General features: G+C 43.7%; 1 protein-coding gene and 1 non-coding gene across 2 annotated transcripts in view; both read right to left on the bottom strand.

Annotated features, from left to right (window-relative positions):
* The window catches only part of LAMB3 (laminin subunit beta 3), a 2,309,994-nt gene that overhangs the window by 628,564 nt on the left and 1,657,135 nt on the right, over positions 1–24,295 (bottom strand). The window lies entirely within an intron of this gene.
* Positions 8,397–8,470, bottom strand: TRNAD-GUC (transfer RNA aspartic acid (anticodon GUC)). Its single transcript has one exon. It is a non-coding gene; the product is annotated as a tRNA-Asp (tRNA).

The raw sequence follows: 24,295 nt of genomic DNA, 5'->3' as shown, positions 1-24,295 counted from the left end.
GAGGAGGTGGAGGAGGGCGGGTGGCTGCTGCCGACGACGTGGTGGCGGGTCTGCCACTGCCCGCTTCCTTCAACTTCATGAACTCCTCATGCTCATGAAAGTGTTTCCCTGCCAGATGGTTCACCAGAGAGGTGGTGCCGTACGCAGAGGGCTCCTTCCCTCTGTTGAGCTGCTGGCGGCACTGGTTTCAGGTGGCATACTTGCAATCCACATATGGCAGGGTGAAAAAATTCCAAATTGGGGAGGTGAAGTTTCCCCCTTCGGCTCGAAGGTGCTGCTGCCGCTGGTCTCCCTGTGGTGTTGGGGGGGGGGGGGGGGGTCTTGGTGCGGCTGGTGGCACTGGCAGAACTCTCCGGATCAGCACGCTGTGTGGCCTGCATACCACGCCCACTTCTGATCCTGCCTATGTCTGCGATGATGATCCTTCTAGCAAGGCCCGCAGACGCATCCTCCTCCTCCTCCTCAGAGCTGATGACATCCCCAGGATCTGCCACCCAGTCTCTGTCCTTCACCCTGTCATCATCATCCTCCCCCTCCGCAAACATGTCCTGCTGAGATGACCCCACAAACTCCCCTTCTGCATGCATGGGCTGATGGACACTCACCACTGTCTGACTGTCCAAAGCATCATCCCCCAAAGTGCCCATCAGCATTTCTTCCTCCTCCAATTCTGCCGCAACAGCACTCCATACCCTCGCTGTGCTTGGGGATAAGAAGAAGGTGCTGCTGAGTGACAGGGTGCTGGTGTTGCCCGCTGGGGCTGGAGAACTGCACTCCTTCTCCTCCTCTCCAGGCAGTGCTGGGCGGCTGCTGCTGCTCTTGCGAACAGGAGTGGTGGCGGGGGTGGAGGAATCGGTTCCAGAGCTAATGGTGGCCTGCTCATCCACCATCAGTTCCACCACAGAGTCTGCATCCTTCTCCTCAATAGGACGGCTACGACCTGGTGGTGGGAGGAACATCTGCGCCACACGCTGCTGCTGTGTCTCTGCAGCATGACTCCCAGCTGTTGGGTGGTCAAGGCGTCCACGGCCATTGGCTAATGGCGGAATAGCCACTGGTGCAGACGCAGAACTGCGCATGGTGGTGGTGGTGGCGTGGCTGCCACAACCTCCTCTCTTGCCGATGCCCTTGCTGCCCCTGCCCAAACCGCGGCTGCCAGTGCCAGACATCGTATATTTTTAATATTATACAAATGAAAAAAAAAAGTTATGTATGTAAAGGCGGGTGGGACAAGTGGGGTACTTTAATGGGGTGGGACTGGTGGTGGTGGGGGTGTGAGGTGACGGATAGGGATGCTCATTCGGATTCCGCGGAAATGCAATTTCCGAAATTCCGATCGGAAATTGCATTTCCGCATCGGAATGCGGAAATCGGTAATGCAAGTGCGTTAGGCGGATTTCCGCCAGAAATCGCGAAAATTTCCGCCGGAAATTGCGGAAATTCTGCCCGACTTTAACATTGATTTTCTCAAAAACTATAAGGTCTTTTTGAAAACTTTTTTTTTGCATATTGTTCACAAGATTCAGTTTAATGGTGTTTCTAGGACTTACGGGGGCTTTTCTATTAACCGCTAAAGTCGGCAGATTTTTACTGGAATGTAAAATGCAGAAAATCTGCTTCTGCCTATTTTCTGCATTTACATTACAGGAAAAATCCGCCGACTTTAACGGTTAATAGCAAAGCCCCCGTACATCCTAGAAACACCAAATTTTCAGGGTTTATTAAACAGAATCTTCTAAACAAGATGCAGAAAAAAAGTTTTCAAAAAGACCTTATAGTTTTTGAGAAAATCGATGTTAAAGTCGGTCGGAATTTCCACGATTTCCAGCGGAAATTTCGCATTGGAATGCGGAAATTGGTAGCGGAAAGCGGAATCGGTATTTGGCAATGGCGGAATGCGGAATTACCGTGGAATCGGAAATTGGCATTTCCGACCATCCCTAGTGACGGACAGGTGTACTCTAAAGCAGAGATCGGTGTAGCGCTAACGAGAGAGTACGCAGTGCGCACACAAAGACCCTAGCTGAGGCTGACTGACGGTGTCCCTATACACAGTCTACAGTACAGTACAATTCAGTGAATACACAATACAAGTAATATAAACAATACGACGGGTGTAGCACTAACGAGAGGGTGCGGACAGAGCAGACGTGCACTGCGCACACAAAGACCCTAGGTAACGCGGTGACGGACAGTCCCTATACACAGACTAGAGTACACTACAGTACTAACTAAACAATAGAAGAATCTAGCTAAGCAATAGAACAGGTGTGACTAGATTACAGAGAGCAGATACAGGACAGGTATAGCAGTAAAGCTGGGCCTTGCTAACTACAAAATAGTACAATAATCTATGTAACACAGAAGTAGTACAGTAGAGTAGGATAGGTGAGAGCACAGGTAACTAGAGACTAGAGCACAGAGCAGGGCAGGCTGCCTTGCCTAGGCACAGGGCCTAGCTGCTGCAGCTGCAGCAGCACCAGTGACAGTCTCCCTCCCTAGTCCCTAATCACACAAACTAAACTGCCTAAAATACAATCTATCTACAATACAAAGCAATACAGGTGAATATCGAGTGTTGGAGTGTAAAAACTCTTAGTGTATTGAACAATAAATGCACTACTTGCACAGACAAAAAGCACTGGAGCAGTCTCTCAGTACAATCAGTCAGTAAGTCACAAGCAGGACGAGTGAGGCAACATGGCGCCCGCTATTTATAGAGGGGGGCTTGGCCAGGCTCCCCCTATGTGATTGGCTGCAGTCAGAGGGCTGGGAGCCCTCTGATTCGCTTGTGAGGACTCGAGGTGACATCTGACGTGACGCTATCCGAGCTGTTGACGCTATCCGAGCTTGGATAGCTCGGATATCTCCGGATAGCTGATTGCTATCCGAATGCGCTCGGATAGCACAGCTCGGATAGCTAATACTATTCGAGCTCGGTATTCGAGCTCGAATAGTAAAAAAAGAGCTAGGATATCCGAGTATCGGATGAGCATCACTGGTATACAGGTTAATTGGGGACATTTGAGCAAGGTTTCTTGTAAGTGATATTTAGGAAGATGAGCCACATTAGTACATCAACTCCCCATTGTATTATCCTACATCATCTGTGCAACCATTGTGGGGAGGTATAAAATGACTAGAGGGTAGTGAAGGTAGGAGCCCCCATCCGAACGCCGCAATGGGCACAGATGGAGCCCGGGGGAAGTCCAATCCCATGCAAAAGATAAAATAAGTTTCGCAATAGTCCACACTGCTGCATTAGTTCTTGATATTAGATGAGTAGCTTGGTATCTGAATAGGAAGAAATGGGGGCCCCGCTCTGCATCCAAACGCATTAACAGCACAGACCCAGAGCGGGGGAGCCCAGTCTCAATCAGCGTGCAGGAGATGGTTGATAATGTGTCAAACTAAACAGGCATAATCACATTTAAAACAAAATCTAGGCTTCTTCCTATCTTATATGCAAATGACGCTCAAAAGCAAGGACTGAGACAACATGGCCGCCCCTTGTTGCGCAGATTCAAATCGTTAAGGGAAGTTCAAATGTGCTGGCGGTGGGGGCTAGAAATTCATCCTTCTTTGTAGTCAGGCTAAATGAATACGGTTTAGAATGCAAAACCATCGAATGTGGAAATAGAATTGTAAGGCACCCGACATCAGTATATAGTCCAGTATTCACATAACCCTCTAAGGGATGCATACCAACCCAGTTCGCTTTTAGTGCAAAAAGGTGGAAAATAAGGAAGGATTGTCCGTAAAAGTTCCAACGTTTTCCATATAGGCAAGAGAACTAGATGGCCAAAACTTTAACTAAGAACAAAATGCAGGCATATATAATTTGTCAGATACTCAGCTTGCGGACCAGTCGGCCGTTGATGTAGATGGACGTGAAGGGTTGCTCCTTGTGGTGGATTGCCAGTCACGTTGCGGTCGTGAGGACCGCTAAGGGAGCGGGTCAGGAAGGGCCTCTATTCGGATGTTTTCAGCGAGGAATAGCTCCTTGCCTTCTTCCAGGGTCTTGATAGTACAGGTTCGACCGTTAAGAGTAAACGATAAGTAGAAGGGGAAACCCCAGCGGTACCTGATCTTTTCTCTGATTAGCGTAAGGGTGATAGGCCGGAGAGTCTTTCTCCTCTGAAGTGTAAGCAGAGATAAGTCCGAATACAAATGTACCGATTGCGGGTCTCCGGGCAGGGTTTCCAGATTGCGGGTGGCCACAAGCAGCTGGTCTTTGATGTCGGCATAATGCATTTTAAGCACCACGTCGCGCGGAAGCTTGGGGTTGCGCGGTTTTGCTAGTGCACGGTGGATGCGGTCCATTCTAAACTGGGAGACATCTACTTGTGGAAGTAGAGCAGCAAATAAGTTTTGGTCCGCAGGCTTTAGGTCAGTTACCAACTCTGGGAGGCCTCTGATGCGGAGGTTGGAGCTGCGAGATCTATTTTTGAAATCTTCCATTCTTAGCTCGACAGCATCAATCCTATCGGTGTGCGCTTCTATGTGGAGTTTTTCATCAGCCATGGCATTGGTTATGCTATCACATTTATGTTCCAGGTCAGATACCCTCTTACCGATGTCTTGGATTTGGGCCGATAGGTCCTTGACCGCGGCGGCCAGTTCCGCTTTAAAAAGCTTCTTGATAGTGCGGAATAGTTCGGTGTCTTCAGCTGGCCTTTTAGCAGAAGGTTGAGGCATTACATCTTGGTCCGCTCGTTCGGATTGATCGGAGTCATTGTAGCCCATATTTTTGATTCAGATACAAGGTTGTTGATTCTGCTACAAAAGTGCGCCCTTTCATAACCGAGATTTTTGATTCAGAGGAGGGTTCTGTGTGAGAGTAGGCAGAAGTTAGGTCATAGTAATCATCAGAGGGGGTCTTAAGGTTAGGCACAACAAGGGGAGGTCTTAGGGGTAGGCACCACCAGGGGGGTCTAAGGGTCAGGCATCACCAGGGGATTCTTAGGGTTAGGCACCACCAAAGGGGTCTTAGTGTTAGGCACCACCAAAGGGGTCTTAGGGTTAGGCACCACCAGGGGGGTCTTAGGGTTTGGCACCACCAAGGGTGTTAGGGTTAGGCACCACAAAGGGAGGGTTCTATGTAAGAGTAGGGAGAAGTTAGGTCATCATAGTAAACACTTTTCTCAGCTATATCACTTTTCTAGGCTATATTCAGTGCCCTTTTATAACCCAACAAATTTTGCCTATAACAGCATCCTTGTTACAAACTAAAACTACCTTTTCGTCTACACAAGACACCTTTTACTGCCGGATTTGGCATCTCAGCTAAACCAGGAGCCTTTTATAGATGAAGTTGGTATTTCAACTACGCCGGGCACCCCTTGTATACGATTTTGAAATTTCGACTATACCAGGCACCCCTTGCAGATAAATTAGCAATTTCGGCTACACCAGGTGCCCTTTATAGCCAAATTTTGATCTTTTTGTCTATATCGTGAGCCCTTTTTTCCAGGCACCCTTTTCAAATGTACACCACCGAGGTGGTGGCAGATACCTGAAATAGTGGGTCGCCGGGAACGCAGCTATCGACGCACTCCCGACCCGGTGGCGATCGAGCAACATCTTCTGCATGGACAGGAATGACGGGAATCGACGGGAACAATCGATTTCGGACAGAAATCGATCGTTCGGTCAGCGTTTGCACAACGATTTCACAGCTGATTCGATCACAGTGATCGAATCAGCTGTTTATCGGCGGGAAAATCGGTAAGTGTATGGGCCCCTTTAGAGGGGATCTAGTTAACATGTATAAATACATCAGAGGGCAATATAAAAGCTTGGCAGATGAGCTTTTTGTCCCTTGGCTTTTGCAAAGTACTAGGGGACATAATCTGAGCATGTCATGCTCATGTCGTGCTCATGTAGCAGAACGCAATGGATGTTAAGGTAAGTGCCTGTTTTTAAATTTTAGGAGGAGGGGTGTGGGTGGCTCTTCCCGGCGCTGGCCACGCTTTTGGGGGGGGTCACCTGCACCTCCCAGCCCCCCTCCCCCCCCCCCTGGGATGCCGCTGTGGTTTCCAGGCAGTGAGAGAGCTTGGGGCCATGCGGCACCTAGGGTGGCCACTTGCAGAACCCCAAGAAGGAGGACATCAAACCCTGAAAAGGAAGACATCATACCGAGCATGCCAAAAGTGGGCGTGGTCAAGCATAAAGTGGGCGGGTCATGAGTGGGGCCAAATATACATGACCTTAGCAGTGGTGTAAATGGTCTGCCGGGTAAGTTTGAGCTCTGCCGTAGTGTAGCCCCAAAAAATAGATGTAATCTGACAGCATTTTACCGAAAAGACACGTAATCTGGTAGAAGTTCCTCCAAACTAAAGATAATATGGCAGTGGTTCCCCCAAAATAGACAATGTGGCAGCAGCAGTTCCCTCAACATACACATAATCTGGAAGCAGTTCCCCAAAATACGCAAAACCTGGCAGCGGATCACCCAAAATACACATAACACCCAAAAAACATGTAATCTGACAGCAGTGGTCCCCCAAACATACACAATCTGGCAGCAGTTCCCCAAAATACGTGAAATCTGGCAGCAGTCGTGCCCCTAACATACATAATCTGGCAGCGGTTCCCCAAAATACATTTAATCTGTTAAAAGCGGTTCCCCAAAAATACAGATAATCTGACAGCAGTTACCCCAAAATAGGTACCCCCAGCATAGGTAGCCAGGTCTATAGGTGTCCCCAGTATAAGTAGTCATGAGTATAGTTGTCCCCAGAATAGGTAGCCAGGTGTATAATGTCCCCAGAATAGGTAGCCAGATCTTTGGGTGTCCCCAGAGTAATTAGCCAGGTCTATAGAGGTCTCCAGTACAGATGGACAGGTTTTTAGGTGTCCCCAGAGTATTTAGGCAGGTCTATAGGTGTCCCCAGTATATGTAGCCAGGTCTTTAGGTGCCCCCAGAATAGTTAGCCAAGTGTATAGGTGTCTCCAGTACAGATAACCAGGTGTATAGTGTTCCCAGTATATATAGCCAGGTCTATAGGTGTCCCCAGTATATTTAGCCAGGTCTATAGGTGTTCCCAGAATAGTTAGCCAGGTCTATAGGCATCCCCAGAATAGGTAGCCAGGTGTCCCCCGGCAGGAGGGAGAGAGAGCAGAGAAGAGGGAGCGGTAGGTACAGCAGTGGAAAAGGGGGGACATCCCCCCCCCTTTCCTCACCTTGGGGCTCCTCCTTTCTCGCTCTCCCCTCCAGAACTAATATTTTGGGGCGGCTGGCAGCACTTACCTCTGTTCAACGTATACAAACAAACAGGGTTTTTTTAACCAAAGTTCTCTTTTATTCTTCAATGTTTTCCTTCAGAAAGCAGGTGATAAGCGTAGATATAACATGAGACCTTCATTTCACATAAAAATGCCTCTGCCTCGTTCCAAGCGCCGGGGAAGCAGTAGTGATGTGTCCGGTTCATGAGCCATTTGAGCCGGTTCTTTCCTGTGAGAGTTTAATGATCCGACTCATCACCAGGGATGCTCATCGAGACTCCGGATATCCGGGTAACCCAGATATCCAAACTTTTTTACACTATCCGAGATTCTGGATTTTTTTAAAATCTGGATAGCTGTCTGTGGATATTTGGACGCATAACATGGATATCCGTGGATATTGCAGATATCCGGATCCGAAACCGATTACAAAGATAAAATTTCTCCTCCCTCCTCCTCGGATTTTGTCTTCCAGGGATTTGTAGGGTCTCAAAAGCAAGCTCACATGCATTGGCCAGGAATCGAACCCAGGTCAACTGCTTGGAAGGCAGCTATGCTCACCACTATACCACCAACATAACATGCTGAAGCCAGCCAGTTCACTCATCTCTTCAACTACAAGAAAGGCCCAGGAGTAGTCTTAGCTACCGTAATATCTATGTTACAGCAGGGCCCTTATTACACTTTCTCTTACAGGGCTATGGAAACAGTTTTGCCCATGCGATAAAGCGAGGTGCAAAAATGAAATCATGCCTAGCAGAGGATGGTTTCGATCCTTCGACCTCTGGGTTAGGGGCCCAGCACACTTCCCCTGCACCACTCTGCTGCCACACACTGAATGATTCGTTGTAGGAAAAAGTGGCATTAAACTTCTTGGAGCAGCCTTACTTCCTCTCTCCAAAAGACACACATACATCCGCATAAAATCATTTAGCAACAACTGAGTGCACAGTCTCTGTGGCACCATTGGTTAGCGCATTTGGCTGTTAACTGAAAGGTTGGTGGTCCAAGCCCACCCACGGATGTCCTTGCCTTTTGTGTTCAACAGTTGTCCGAAGAGAACCCCAGATAGCCAGGTAGATTCATCTCTCTCTTGTAGGGATGGTCACCGCTTTCTGCGGAATTGTATTTTCCGCGATTCCGGGTGAGAGAGAGAGAGAAGGCAAGGCCATCCCTGGGTGGGCTTGAACCACCAACCTTTTGGTTGACAGCCAAATGCACTAACCAATTGCGCCACAGAGACTGTGCACACAGTTGTCTGTATCATTATGTACCCAATGTTTGTTTTCTTACTTTGTACAGAGCCACTGAAAATTTTGGTGCTTTATAAATCAATAATATGTTGTGGTTGTACAGCGATCCCTGGCCAAAGCGTTGCCAGTTCCCCTGGTGGTTATCATGCACTGCATGCTGTATTACTGACCACCTGAAAAACCCTAGCATGAAATTCATTTTCCTTTACTTTGATATATGTAAATTTACACTACCGATAAGTCGATACATTATCTGTCATTTAACCGCATTTCAAAAATATTTTTTTTCCTATTTTAGCTTTAAAATAATTTTTTTCTCTTTCTTTAACATACCCCAAAATGTAGTAATTTTAGCAAGAACGGGTGCTTGGCTATTTTTTTTTTTTTTAACATAATCAAATTTTATTGAAGATGTAGAAAAGTTGCGTTTACAAAACATGTCAAACATTAAAGCTTTTGCCCTTATAAAAGAACGGGCTTGCAGCAGAGTTAACATATACATATAACACGGTAGCATATTTAAAATTTTCTTGAATTATAATAACAATGGGATCTATAGTCCTGTGTGCAATTAGAGTTCAGCTTATTTAATAGTTGAAACAATGTCCTTGCTTTGAAAGTATAGATCCCTAAAGACTATTGTGGTTTACGCATAGGTTGCAATAGAGACCAAAACTCTAATGAAATATAATGATCTAAGAATAATTCTTCAATACAATGTGACAAACAACGATATAAAACATTACTATAACTGTGTCGGTATCATTTATTATTTAAGCTTACTCCAGCCAGTTAAAAGGGGGAAATAAATTATGTCCCATCAGTCATGATGTCACAATATTCTTGTGTCTCTTTAAAGTCAAGCCAAAGGGCCCAAGTTACATAATGTTTGTCATATTGACCTCTGCTCGTCATTACCGTGTCCTCAATTTCTTGGGTCTCGTTTACCTTTTTAAACCAATCTCTAATAGAGGGACTTTTTTCTGACTTCCATTTTAATGGAATGAGTGATTTAGCTATGTTAAAAGGGAACCTTAACGGAATGGGGGGTAAAGAGTTTCAATTACCTGGGGCTATTACCAGCCCCCTGCAGCAGTCCTGTGCCCTCGGAGCCGCTCTGGAATCCTCCGGTCACTTAGTTTCGTTTTTGACGACTCACCAGTCGGCCGGCCGCCATGCGTATTATTAGACACATTCCCTACTGCAATTAGCGCTGTTGCGAACCGCAACACATACAAAGATATGCGTTGCCACATATCTACGCATGCAGAATGCGGCAACGCTTATTTTTGTATGCGTTGCGGTCCACAACAGCGCTAATTGCAGTAGGGAATGTGTCCAATAATACGCATGGCGGCCGGCCGACTGGTGAGTCGTCAAAAACGAAACTAAGTGACAGCGGGGGGCCGGAGGATTCCAGAGCGGCTCCGAGGGCACAGGACTGCTGCAGGGGGCTGGTAATAGCCCCAGGTAAGTGAAACTCTTTACCCCCCCATTCAGTTAAGGTTCCCTTTAAGCAGGCGAGGTAGTATTCATCTTTTGTAACCTCTATTTGAGTTTAGGTGTAGTAGTGCGTGCCAAGGATTCTCCCTTATCTTTTGTGTAGCAATCTGTCTACATATGTCTAGAACTCTACTCCAGTAGCTTTTTATTTTAGGGCACTTCCAGAATATATGTGATAATGTTCCTCTTTCTCCGCATCCTCTCCAACATTTATCATCAGTGGACTTATAAATCAGTGCTAATCTGTCTGGCGGTTTATACCACCTGGAAAGGATTTTATAGTTACATTCCTGTATTCTGGTGTTAATTGAGGATGTGTGTGCATTGGTAATAATAGTGGCTTTCTGCAAATCATCCAATAACTCCCCTATTTACCTCTCCCATGCGCTTAGGTATAGTAAAGGGGAAGTGTCTTCTTGGTTTCGTAGAAGCTTGTACAGAGCAGAGACTGCATGTTCTATTTTTGATTTTTTGATGTAGGTAGAAAAAAACGAAGTCTTGTAAAAGTAATACCTTTTAATGGCTAACTGATAAAGTTAAATAATGCAAGCTTTCTGGGATCTTGTAAGGCTTGGTGGTGTATTCTCCACAGTCAGCATGCAACGCATGAGCTGACGTGGAGGAGGTACACACACTAGCACAAGGAAACAGGCTATCCCTAGTATAGTGGAGGGGAGGACTGACTCCAATAGGAGATTGTGGCGCACAGAGCCGGTGCAGATCTGACAGCCACAAACAATGCTTTCGTTATAACGTCTCAGCGCAAAGTAGCGCTGAGCGCATAAACCAGAACTGAGGAGATCAGGACAGGTAGACAGAATGAACGCTTGCTAGCTAGCGGCTACTTAGCGACAGCAAGCGTCCAAAACCAGACAGACTGGAATGAGGCAGCCAATGCGATGCGGCGATGGCGTGCCTCACAAAGACAGGACAGGACAGTCAGAAAATAGCAGGATTAAGATAGATGAACGTAACACAGATAAATATACAATAAGTATGTTTTCCTAGCGTATTACAATTACAGCTATCAATGAAACTATTTGTAACGTCTGACTAACATATGTATATATTGGCAATGAACCGATATATGACATAAGCAGGAACGCTGACTAGGAATGGAGTAACACAGGGAACAGGACTCAGAAGGATTCGCTATCTCTTCACAGAGATGAACGCAATCCACAAACGGTAACAGAACAGGATTCAGAAGGATTCGTTATCTCTTCGCAGAGATGAACGCAATCCACAAACAGTAACAGAACAGGATTCAGAAGGATTCGTTATCTCTTCGCAGAGATGAACGCAATCCACAAACGGTAACAGGACAGGATTCAGAAGGATTCGTTATCTCCTCGCAGAGATGAACGCAATCCACAAACGGTAACAGAACAGGATTCAGAAGGATTCGTTATCTCTTCGCAGAGATGAACGCAATCCACAAACAGAACCAGGAGCAGGGTAACTACCTCAGCACGGGTGGTCACGGTACGCGCAACCTACCAAAACGTGCTGGAAAGCTGACTAACTGCACACAGGATATAAACAGTTCGTGTACGTATACATCAGCGACACTGATGTATCAACGTAACACAAATACAAGGAAAATAATAAACGTGCTGGTATGCATATATATTGGCAATGAACCAATATATGATGCAAAGACCAGCAAAGTATCTTTAGAACAAGAAACACGATCGAGGGCTGAAGCGACAGCAAGACAGGCTTAAGCTGAAGCTATGAAAACCCAAGGAAACCCTGCAGGAAGCAGATCTTTATACTGAGGTCATCCAATGGGAGCAGACATGCAGATTCCCACACAGGTGAATGATAATCAGTCACAAGCTGACAGCAGGGAAAGACAGACAAAGCTATGCAGCTTGCATGGAAAGACATCAGAACTGCCTGAGCTGCAGCACTACTACTTCCAGCAACACCTGCTGCAGCAGCGATCATTACAGTACCCCCGCCCTTAAAAGCGGATTCCAGACGCTTTTCAAAACTGAAATTCCCAACAAAACAGTCTGACTGATAATTCATGATGACCGGGACAGCCCGGCAAGACCGAATTCCAGAATCAGTCCCCACAAGACTGGACCCATCAGAACCAGAACCTACAGAACCATGCCCATCAGTACTACAAGCCCCAGTGTGACACCCATCAGAACCATAATTTCCAGAAGAAAGCCCTCCGAAACTCCCTGAGCGATACCCACCGCCTTCCAGGAACCGTTCAGAAATGCCAAAGCCTTTGCAATGCCCACCGGTACTGTCTTTACCAACACAAAACCCACTGTTGAACCAGTCCAAGGCACCAGGACAAGTTTTCTCAGAGACCTCCCAGAACACCTTGAAGCTCCAAAGAGATCCCCATAGGTCAGAATGCCCCTTAGGCTCACATGGAGAACCATCAAGAACCCCTATGGAACCTAGGGCAATTCCCGAGTCAGGGCCACAAGGACAAACATCAATATCAGGGCTTTCAGGGACCAGAACCATCTCTGGGCATGCAGGCAGACTGGCAACATCAGAACATGTTCCCACTAAGGAAGCATCAGAGCACGCTAACACCTTAGACACACTTGGGCATTCTGGCACACAAAGAACATCTGGGCACACTGGCACAAGAGAAACCTCTGGGCACGTCAAGGAACTGTGAGCCTCAGGGTCAGCCAAGACGGGACCAAAACCAGGACCGGCCAAAAAAAAATCATCATGACTAGACTTCGCAACTACTGGATTTTTACACGAGAATGCAGGATCAGACTTAGATGTCGCTGATTCCAGCAAAGTCAGTAACAAATCAGATTCAGGGGCACTAACAAGACAGGACAAATCTTCTGATGTATGCACTGAACCAGATAGGGACTCCACAACTACCTCTGGACTGGACAGAGACTCATTTAATATACTGGATTGGAGCTCATGAGGCGCTGCAGAACAAGTCAGTATTGCAGCAGCCCCCACTGGACTAGGCAAAACTGAGGAATTCCCTGGACAGGAAGGGGACTCTGGAACCTCTGCCACAGCGGCCAGAGAACCAGAATCTTTCAGAATACAAGGAAGGGTTTCAGGAATGCTTACTAAATCAGACTGAAATTCTGAGACTTCTGTTATTTTGACCAGAGAATCAGAATTATCCATGTTACAGGGTAAGACTTCTGAAACATGCAGAGGACAGGGCTGGAGTTCCTCGGCTGTTACAACACTGGAGAGGGACTCAACAACATTGGTTAAATCAGACTGTGTACAGGGCAAGGTATCTGACACACTTGCTGACGAGGACAATATTTCAATGGCTTCTGCTTTGCTGGGCAGAAATTCATCAAGTTTTATTAGAGCAGACTGTAATTCCAAAACAGCTGCTAGACAAGTGAATATTACTGCAACACCAACTGAGGTAAGCAGTGCTTCAGACTTCTCTGCTAGAGGGTTTAAAGTATCCAAAGTACTGGGTGAAGCATAAGACTCTGCGACCACAGCTTCACTGGACAGGATCACTGAACAGTCCATATTGCAGAGCAAAACCATGGAAGCACCTGCTGGACAGCATAATGATTCTGTGACCTGAGTTTCATTGGAGAGATCTACTGCACAATTCATGGTACAGGGCAAATTTATTGGAACATTTTCTGAACAAGGTAATAATTCTGCGATTTCAGGTTCACATAGCAGATGCTCTGAGCTATTCACGAAACTAGAGCGAGGTGTAGAAACAGGAAGATCAAGACACAATGTTTGCGCATCTGAATCACCATTCATTTGTAAAATTGGAAAATTCAGATGCTGGGGTTCTGCGGTTTCTAGACAGGATTGCTGGGACTCGGAAACTGATGTAGTGCATCTATTGGCATCTGCTGGATCAGACAGGAGTTGAACTTTATTAACACAGGTAATTTCTGCAGAAGTGTTTGCAGAGACAGGCAAGATTTTTCTGGTGTCTGTTTCACTGAACAAAGAGTCATGAGTACTGGCTAGGCTGGACTCGGAAGTCAGCAGGACCTCTGGATTCTCTGCTGAGAAATTTGCGCAGGGCAAGGTTAAGAATGTATCAGTGGCTTCTGTTTTACTGGTAAGTAACACTGAGTTATCCATGGTACAGGGTGGAATTGCAGGAACTTCAATTTCACACAAAAAGAGCTCCGAATCACCTGCTGAATCAGCCAAAGGTGCTGAAGCAGGCGGGTCAGAACGCCAAATTTGCGAATTCGGAGTCACATAAAAATCATCCAAAATCAGTTCCCACACATCAATCAATGGAGCCACAAAGTCATACCCACACACACCAGTTTTTATTAGGTTATAGGCAGACTTAATGCATGCATTCAATACTAATTCACTTTTTGCACTGTAAAATTGACAAAATGAACTTTAATCATTCTTCCATTCATTGACCAGAGCTTCCATCTCTCCTTTCTCAAATGGAGGATTCCAAGCATACTTAACAGGCAGATCATGGTTTGCAGATATGATTGTAGCAGGGACATATATTGGGTTAATTAGCAGGTGATTGGCAGATTCCTTATTCCTAAGAATCTCCAATACCTGTAGCAAGTGCTGAACTGTAGTGTATGCAAACTTTCCTTGCTTCACAAATAAGTTGATTTGTTCAATACTCTGTAATATCTCCTCATAATCATACTCAGATAATTCTTTTAAACAAAAATCTTTATTTTCCCTAGCCAGGGAGGAAAGTTCATTAGTAGTTTCATAAGTCCATTTAACTCCCCTGAAAGACAATTGCATTTCATTATCTGTTAATGGCAGAATCTCATTATAGGTCTCAGTCGCTAAGGATAACGACTCTGCAGATCGGACACGTTTCTTAGAACGTTTGCGTTTGGCCTTAGACCCTGCTGTTCTTGGTGATTTATTCAAGGCTGCAGGAAAATTATCAGTAACACTTTCTGCTTGCTGAACATTTTTGCAAGCAATTGAAGGAGTAGCTGATTGGCCTGCTGCCAGGAGTTCATTAAGAGGAAAAGGCAATGGATCTATGCGCAACCAGTTATGGATCACAAACGCTAGAAATTCCAGCGGTCTCTCTTTCAAATCGGAATGATTGAGAACATCAAATGCCCACTGGAATAATTCCCCTTTAAACAAAATATAACTTAGTTGGAGTGCCCAGGTTGAAACAGGAGTCGCTTGGAGATCAGGATTGGTCAGGAACCTGGCACATTCAGAGAAAAACTCATTTTCTGTTTCAGAGCTAAGTTCTTCAAATTTCTTAAAGGAACAGGAACCATAATTAACAGTGTCATACTTTCTGGGAATCCCCCCCACAATGGGGATTGGTAAGGGGTTTTCATAATGTAAGGCTTGGTGGTGTATTCTCCACAGTCAGCATGCAACACATGAGCTGACGTGGAGGAGGTACACACACTAGCACAAGGAAACAGGCTATCCCTAGTATAGTGGAGGGGAGGACTGACTCCAATAGGAGATTGTGGCGCACAGAGCCGGTGCAGATCTGACAGCCACAAACAATGCTTTCGTTATAACGTCTCAGCGCAAAGTAGCGCTGAGCGCATAAACCAGAACTGAGGAGATCAGGACAGGTAGACAGAATGAACGCTTGCTAGCTAGCGGCTACTTAGCGACAGCAAGCGTCCAAAACCAGACAGACTGGAATGAGGCAGCCAATGCGATGCGGCGATGGCGTGCCTCACAAAGACAGGACAGGACAGTCAGAAAATAGCAGGATTAAGATAGATGAACGTAACACAGATAAATATACAATAAGTATGTTTTCCTAGCGTATTACAATTACAGCTATCAATGAAACTATTTGTAACGTCTGACTAACATATGTATATATCGGCAATGAACCGATATATGACATAAGCAGGAACGCTGACTAGGAATGGAGTAACACAGGGAACAGGACTCAGAAGGATTCGCTATCTCTTCACAGAGATGAACGCAATCCACAAACGGTAACAGAACAGGATTCAGAAGGATTCGTTATCTCTTCGCAGAGATGAACGCAATCCACAAACAGTAACAGAATAGGATTCAGAAGGATTCGTTATCTCTTCGCAGAGATGAACGCAATCCACAAACGGTAACAGGACAGGATTCAGAAGGATTTGTTATCTCCTCGCAGAGATGAACGCAATCCACAAACGGTAACAGAACAGGATTCAGAAGGATTCGTTATCTCTTCGCAGAGATGAACGCAATCCACAAACAGAACCAGAAGCAGGGTAACTACCTCAGCACGGGTGGTCACGGTACGCGCAACCTACCAAAACGTGCTGGAAAGCTGACTAACTGCACACAGGATATAAACAGTTCGTGTACGTATACATCAGCGACACTGATGTATCAACGTAACACAAATACAAGGAAAATAATAAACGTGCTGGTATGCATATATATTGGCAATGAACCAATATATGATGCAAAGACCAGCAAAGTATCTTTAGAACAAGAAACACGATCGAGGGCTGAAGCGACAGCAAGACAGGCTTAAGCTGAAGCTATGAAAACCCAAGGAAACCCTGCAGGAAGCAGATCTTTATACTGAGGTCATCCAATGGGAGCAGACGTGCAGATTCCCACACAGGTGAATGATAATCAGTCACAAGCTGACAGCAGGGAAAGACAGACAAAGCTATGCAGCTTGCATGGAAAGACATCAGAACTGCCTGAGCTGCAGCACTACTACTTCCAGCAACACCTGCTGCAGCAGCGATCATTACAGATCTAGTCCCCTTCTTCAGGCATATTTCTAGATGTTAGCTGTAGTAAAACACTGATGCAGGGAAATAGAAAACATGAAGATGGCAGTTGTACTGGTTGCTGTTTAGCAGTTAGATGTCAGGTGATCAGCAGGCTGGAGTCAGTGAGCTTATGCAAGCAAACATGAAATCTAGCAGGTTTCTGAAGATAGTGAAGCCAAGTCAATCATGTTACATAAGGAGTCATGAATCCCATTCCACAATTTAAACCTTCTGTTAATGTCTTGAACATTTTCATAAATTTGTACTCAGAAATCTTTCTTGCTTGTTCATTTTTGAAGTTACCCTTAAGAATAAGTACTTTTAGATCTTGCATGCTGTGTCCTGGTTCACAGAAGTGTTGGCCCACTGGTGTGTCCATTTTACCCTCATTAATTTTAAAGCGGTGATGGTTCATTCTTGTGCGCAGTTTTTTTTCCTGTTTCTCCTACATAGATTCCTCTTGAGGAGCATTTCATGCAACGTATCATGTATACAACATTGGATGATTCACAGGAAAATTGGTCTGTTATTTGATGACATTTCTGTGAGTTTGGTATTTGTATTTGGCTTGTGCACAAGATATAAGGGCAGGTCTCACACCTTGCGTTATTGCAGGGTAATGTGCCTGGAGTTTCTGGTTTAGATAATGCACTTCTGATAATCATTTGTCTCAAATTGGGAGGTTGTCTGAAAGCAAGCATTGGTAAATCAGGAAAACTTCTTTCAGGCGTTTGTCTTTATGAAGTATCGGTTGCAGGGCTTTTGATATCTTCCTCAGTGTCTTTAATCTTGGGTTGTAGGTGACCACTATTGGGACTCTGTTGTTTTCAGTCTTTGGGGTGTACTTCAATAGTTCCTCTCTAGATTTTAAAGTTGCTCTGTGTATTTGATCATCAATGATTCGTGGATGATATCCCTGATCTATGAATATATTATGTAGCGACATAAGTTGTCTGTCTCTGTCCTCTGAAATAGAACATATTCGGTTATACCTCAAAGCCTGGCTGTAAACAATAGATTTTTGGTGTGTTCCGGGTGGAAACTACTCCACTTGAGGTAAATATGCCGGTCAGTTGGTTTACGGTAGATGGATGTTTCTAAAAATCTATCTTGTATATAAATTGTAGTATCCAGGAAACTGACATGGGAGGATGAAAAGTTGAGAGTTAACTTGATGTTCTTGTGGTATTCTGAGAAGTTTTTATGGAATTTGATTAATTCTTCTTGTGATGCTATCCAAATTAATAGGATATCGTCTATAAATCTGAAGTAAGCCCATGGTTTAATTTCACAAGTTGAAAGGAAGTTTTCCTCCAATCTGGCCATAAATAAATTTGCATACTGGGGTGACATTCTACTTCCCATAGCACTGCCCATTGTCTGTAGATATACATCATTCCCAAATGAAAAATAGTTATGAGTTAGTATATATTTGATAAGTTGTAGTGTGGGCTCTGTTGGTAGATCATTCAACTTAAGGAAATGTTGGCAAGCTGCAAAACCGTCCTCGTGTGGAATGTTGGTATAAAGGGATTCAACATCCATTGTAGCCAGGATAGCACCCTCTGGGATTGGACCCATGGCAGTCAATTTGTTAAAGAGACACTGAAGCAAAAAAAAAAATTATGATATTATGATTTGTATGTGTAGTACAGCTAAGAAATAAAACATTAAGATCAGATACATCAGTCTAATTGTTTCCAGTACAGGAAGAGTTAAGAAACTCCAGTTATCTCTATGCAAACAAGCCATTAACTCTCCGACTAAGTCTTAGTTGTGGAGAGGGCTGTTATCTGACTTTTATTATCTCAACTGTAAGTGAACTGTTACTTCACAGACTGCTCTGAAAGACTCATTTTGAATGCTGAGTGTTGTGTAATCTGCACATATTATAGAATGATGCAATGTTAGAAAAAACACTATATACCTGAAAATAAAAGTATGAGAATATTTTCTTTGCTGCTAATCTTCTAGTAATTATTCATAGTACACAACCAATTCACTATATCATATTTTTTTTCCGCTTCATTGTCTCTTTAAGAAGGTCAGTGGTGTCCTGGATGTAGCTGGCTGTATTCCTTACCATGGGTTTAAGAATGTTTTCTACCAGCCAGATATCTTTTCTGTTAGTGTTCCCAAACCAGAGATGATAGGTCGACCTGGGTTTCCTTCTTTGTGTATTTTTGGTAAGATGTAGAAGGTGCCTATTTTCGGATTATCTGGTATTAATGTAAGTATGTTAGATGATACTGAGGAAAGATCATTAAGCATATTCTTCAATTCCCTTGAGTATTGTAGCGTGGGGTTTGTTTCCAGTTTTTTGTAGTAGGTGTTGTTGGAGAGCTGTCTGTTTGCTTCTTGAACATAGGTGGATTTATCCAAAATCACTACAGCTCCTCCTTTGTCAGCTGGTTTAATTACTATGTTGTTATTGCTTTTAAGGTACTGTATTGCTTTCCTTTCTTGAGTGTTGAGGTTGTAGCGTGTCTGTATTTGCTTGTCCAGTATCTCCAATTTGATTCTTTTCCTGAAGTTGTCAATATATTCTTCTAATTTCTTGTTCCGCCCTGATTTTGGTGTCCAGGTACTGCTCTTTTTGGTTTTGCTATTTGTAGGTTCGGTGTTTTCAAATGATGAATAATTAGGTCTGTTGTGAAAAAATTATTTTAGCCGTATCCTCCGAAAAAATTCTTCCATGTCACTACAAAATTCTGTTTCATCAAATCTTTTGGTGGGGCAAAAAGTGAGTCCTTTAGACAGAACAGCTAATTCAGTCTTGCTTGGGTTATAGCTGGACAAGTTAACCACAGGTAAAAGTTTGGCAGTTTTAGGCTCTGAATGGGGCTCACTTGTATCATTCTCCAGAATGTTTGCAGCTTTGAGTCTAAGGCTGTCAGGTTTCTTTTTCTTGTTTTGAATTAAATGGTGCTGTAATTGTTTGTAGAATTTCTGTAATGTAGATTTAAGGCTTTCTGATGATGGTCCTTGCATTGTAGAATAGAGTAAATGTAGATTATCTTGGGTATTCTCTTCTTGCTGTAACAAACCTTAATGAGATGATTCCTGATCCTTTCTGCTGTTCTGTAGCAGAGTTGCTGTGAAAAATGGGTGTTGAAGGTATGCTGAATTGGGTTTCTGATAGTAATACCTTTTGAGATCAGATTTTCTCTCTTGCACTTTGATAGAAAAAAGATGTCACTGTCCAGTTGTGCCAATTTCTTCAGTAGGGTTTTACTTTCCAAATGTGTGCGGTACATTACGGTATCTTGCATGATGATAGTAGTAAAAATGTTTCTGTACCGTGTTAGCCGAACAATATATGTAGGTAGAAAAAAAACGAAGTCTTGTAAAAGTAATACCTTTTAATGGCTAACTGATAAAGTTAATTAATGCAAGCTTTCTGGGATCTAGTCCCCTTCTTCAGGCATATTTCTAGATGTTAGCTGTAGTAAAACACTGATGCAGGGAAATAGCAAACATGAAGATGGCAGTTGTACTGGTTGCTGTTTAGCAGTTAGATGTCAGGTGATCAGCAGGCTGGAGCCAGTGAGCTTATGCAAGCAAACATGAAATCTAGCAGGTTTCTGAAGATAGTGAAGCCAAGTCAATCATGTTACATAAGGAGTCATGAATCCCATTCCACAATTTAAACCTTCTGTTAATGTCTTGAACATTTTCATAAATTTGTACACAGAAATCTTTCTTGCTTGTTCATTTTTGAAGTTACCCTTAAGAATAAGTACTTTTAGATCTTGCATGCTGTGTCCTGGTTCACAGAAGTGTTGGCCCACTGGTGTGTCCATTTTACCCTCATTAATTTTAAAGCGGTGATGGTTCATTCTTGTGCGCAGTTTTTTTCCTGTTTCTCCTACATAGATTCCTCTTGAGGGGCATTTCATGCAACGTATCATGTATACAACATTGGATGATTCACTTGAACATTTTCATAAATTTGTACTCAGAAATCTTTCTTGCTTGTTCATTTTTGATGAAAATTTCATTTTTTGATGAAAAGTGCCACCCCGGCCCCTGCTTGTGTATTATCATTACAGTTGAGCTTATGTGATTGGCACCATGTTTTAATTTGTGTCAGCCTCCAAAAGTCCATGGGAAATCTACCATGCAGTGCTTGGAGCTCTTGTAACGTTAGAAGCTTATTATCTTGCCATAGTTGGCCTAGAGCTACTAGATCTTCACCCTTCCAAGTTCCAAAGAATCCTCTCTCTAAACCTGGCAAGAACAAGGGGTAACCTTCTAGCGGGGACATGAGATAAAGGTGTGAACCAATTTGATTTTTTATTGGCTGAGTCTATCACTTTACGAGAATGCGTGACCCATGTAGGGCATAGGTCAGAAAAACCCCTCTTGTTACTTGGTACCCATTGGGCTTTGGCGAAGTATCTGCCCGCTAATGTTTTCTCTAGGAGTATCTGGCTTTTTGTTTTAAGTTCGTAAGCCCAGTCTAAGAGTCTGTTAAGAGCAATCGCTTTATAATAGGTCTTTGGATCTGGAAGGCCTAGACCTTCTGTTATTTTACTCCTTATTAGAACTGAGTAAGCTAATCTAGGTGGGCGTTTCCTCCATACAAATTGAATGAATAAGGTCTTCAATTTATTGAAAAAATGTTTTGATAGTGGGATGGAGATAGTATTTAGAAGGAAGAAAATCCTTGGCATAACGTTCATTTTTAAAATGCTTATACGCCCGAACCATGTGAATTGGTCCCTATCCCATCTTTGAAAATCTTTACCTAGGGTTTCCAGCATGGGTTGGAAGTTAAGGCCGTACAAATCTTTTAGTTCTTTAGGTAGCATGATGCCTAAATATTTTAATGCTTTCTCTCGGTATGGGAAAGGGAAGTTTTGTTGTATTTGTAGGACTTTATCCTGTGGGATGTTAATTGAAATGAACTCAGATTTAGATAAGTTGATTTTGAAGTTTGATATGGAGCTATAGGTCTGGAATTCTTGAAGTAAATTTGGTAGGGAAATGTGGGGTTCTGAAATATAGAAAAGAACATCATCGACGAAAGCTGATAATTTGCATTCCCTTTCTCCAACCCATGCGCCCTTTATATCTTGATTGCTTCGGATGCTTCGTAGCAGTGGTTCCAGTGACATTATGAATAAAAGAGGTGAAAGAGGGCAACCCTGCCTGGTGCCATTTCCCATAGCAAAGGGGTTAGACAAAATGCCATTAACCCTTACCTTAGCTCTGGGGGAGGAGTAAAGAGATAAGATCCATTTCACCATATTATTTTTAAGACCAATGTGCTGTATGACCCCTTTAAGTAGGGACCAGTTCACCCTATCAAATGCTTTCTCAGCATCTGTGGATAGTAGCATCAAGGGTGAACTGGTCTTGTGGGCCCAATGTATAAGATTGAGAGCCTTACTCGTGTTGTCTCTTGCCTCTCTCCCCTTCACAAAGCCTACTTGATCAACGTCTATTAAATTTGGGATATGGTCTCTCAGTCTATTTGCAATAACTTCAGAAAATTAGACTTCTAAATTTATGAGAGAAATTGGGCGATAACTTTGGCACCAGGCAGGGTCTTTTCCCTCCTTTGGGAGTACCGTGATATGAGCCTCTAGGCTTTGAGTAGGAAAAGTGTCTCCTTCCGCAAGATTGTTAAAGAACTTTGTAAGGGGATCAAGCAAGAGATGTGAAAATGTTTTAATATTTTTTCATTAACCCATCTGGGCCAGGGCTTTTGCCATTTGGGGTTAAATTTAGAACTTCTCCTACTTCTTCTGTTGAGATAGGGTGGTCTAACATAGAGCACGTTTTCTCTGACAGGTAGGGCATATGTACTTTTTGCAAGTACTGTTTTATTTTACGTTGAAGAGAATCAGTGTCAGACTGGGAAGGTTGCTCTTTGATATTATATAACTTAGAATAGTAAGCTCTAAAGATTTTCGCTATCTTTTGTGAGTGCATTTCTAGTTGTCCATTCACATCTCTTACTTGATGTACAAAAGTTCTTTCCCTTTTTTTGTTATTGCCCTAGCCAGTTGTTTTCCACTTTTGTTCCCATATTCAAATGCCCTAGCAATCCAGAGTCTTTGTTGTCTTTTAACCTTATCCTCCATTGCTTTTAAAAGTTTAGATTTGGCTTCTGTCACTAATCTGGCTCTATCTTCTGAACTCTGCTTTTTGTGCTCAAGCTCTAGTATTTCTAGGTTATCTAGCAAGTGCTTTATCCACGCCATTTCTTCCCTCTTTTTCCGTGCCCCTATTGCTATCAATTCTCCTCTAAACACTGATTTATGGCTCTCCAATATAATACCATCTTGCATTCCCTCTGTATAATTCTCCCTAAAAAAGTGTTTTACTGTGCTAGCTACTTTTTGGGACACTTCTATATCATCAAGTAAAGATTTGTTTAGTCGCCAATGCCTCTGAGAGCCAGGGATGTTCCCTAGGTCTACTGATATCCACACAGCAGAGTGGTCTGATATTGTAAGTGGTTCAATTTTTGCTGATTTGAGGGAACCCAGGTAAATCCCATCTATCCTGGTATATAATTTGTGAATAATATGTATAATTTTTGTCGAGGGGAAAGAGGTACCTCCAACCATCTATGAGATGGGCGGAACGCAGTAATTGTGAGTACCTTGTAATCAATCACCCCTGTGTCGTCATTTTACCAGAGGAGGAATCCATAGCTGGATTGCTAACCAGGTTGTGGTCTCCCCCTATAAACAAACAACCTTCCTTGAAACTAGATAGCTTGTTAAGCACCTTTGAAAGGAAGCCTGCTTGCTTAACATTTGGGGCATATATATATTGACGAAGGTGTATTTTTTACCTTCATGTTCCCCTTTTAAGCATCACATATCTTCACATATCGTCAATAAGGGTATCTGTTATTTTGATGGGACAGTCTCTGCTAAATGCAATAGCTACTCCCCTCGCTCTCCGGATCGGGGAGGAACCTAGGAACCATCTATCAAATTGGTTCAATGGTAGGCGTGGTGGATAATCTTTTTTTAAAAATACGTTTCCTGTAACATAACTACTTGGGGCGGATCCGTTTTAATTTTAGCCATAATTTGCTCCTCTTTACTGGAGACCCTAAGCCTCTGACATTATGGGACAATATCTTTAATTTACCTCCTGACATCTGGAGCCTGTGTAAAATTATCATATATATGACACTGACTTGTAAACAGAAAATCTATAACAGTAAAACGAATAACAAACCTATGAATACCAGTGAGCTCAGAGCTCATTATTTCCCTCATGACTAGGGAAACCCTATGGGGGTATATCTGCCGCATGACAGCTAGCAGGAACTCAGCCACAAGAGCATGTTGACACACTGAGTTAGGTTTCACTAGGGAGGGTTAATATTCGCAAGGAAAGGTGGCTGAAGAATCGAAGGTAGCCTCCTTGAGAGGAGTGTGTCTGTGCCTCTTTTCTATAGAGTATAAACTAGTATAGAGTATAAACTACCTGGTGCTACTGGTGCTAGCAGGGAGTGCCTGGTGTCATATATAACAGGTCAATACCAGCTAAGCCAGGTGTTTTAGGACATTCAGGAAAAAGTGAACGTGGGGTTTGTGCTGGAGTGCCTTTTCTCTT

The sequence above is a fragment of the Hyperolius riggenbachi genome, chromosome 2 (assembly GCF_040937935.1).
Source record: "Hyperolius riggenbachi isolate aHypRig1 chromosome 2, aHypRig1.pri, whole genome shotgun sequence".
In the NCBI taxonomy this organism is placed as follows: Eukaryota; Metazoa; Chordata; class Amphibia; order Anura; family Hyperoliidae; genus Hyperolius; species Hyperolius riggenbachi.
Note: the sequence above shows the minus strand (reverse complement) of the source record. Positions and strands in the feature narration are given on the sequence as shown.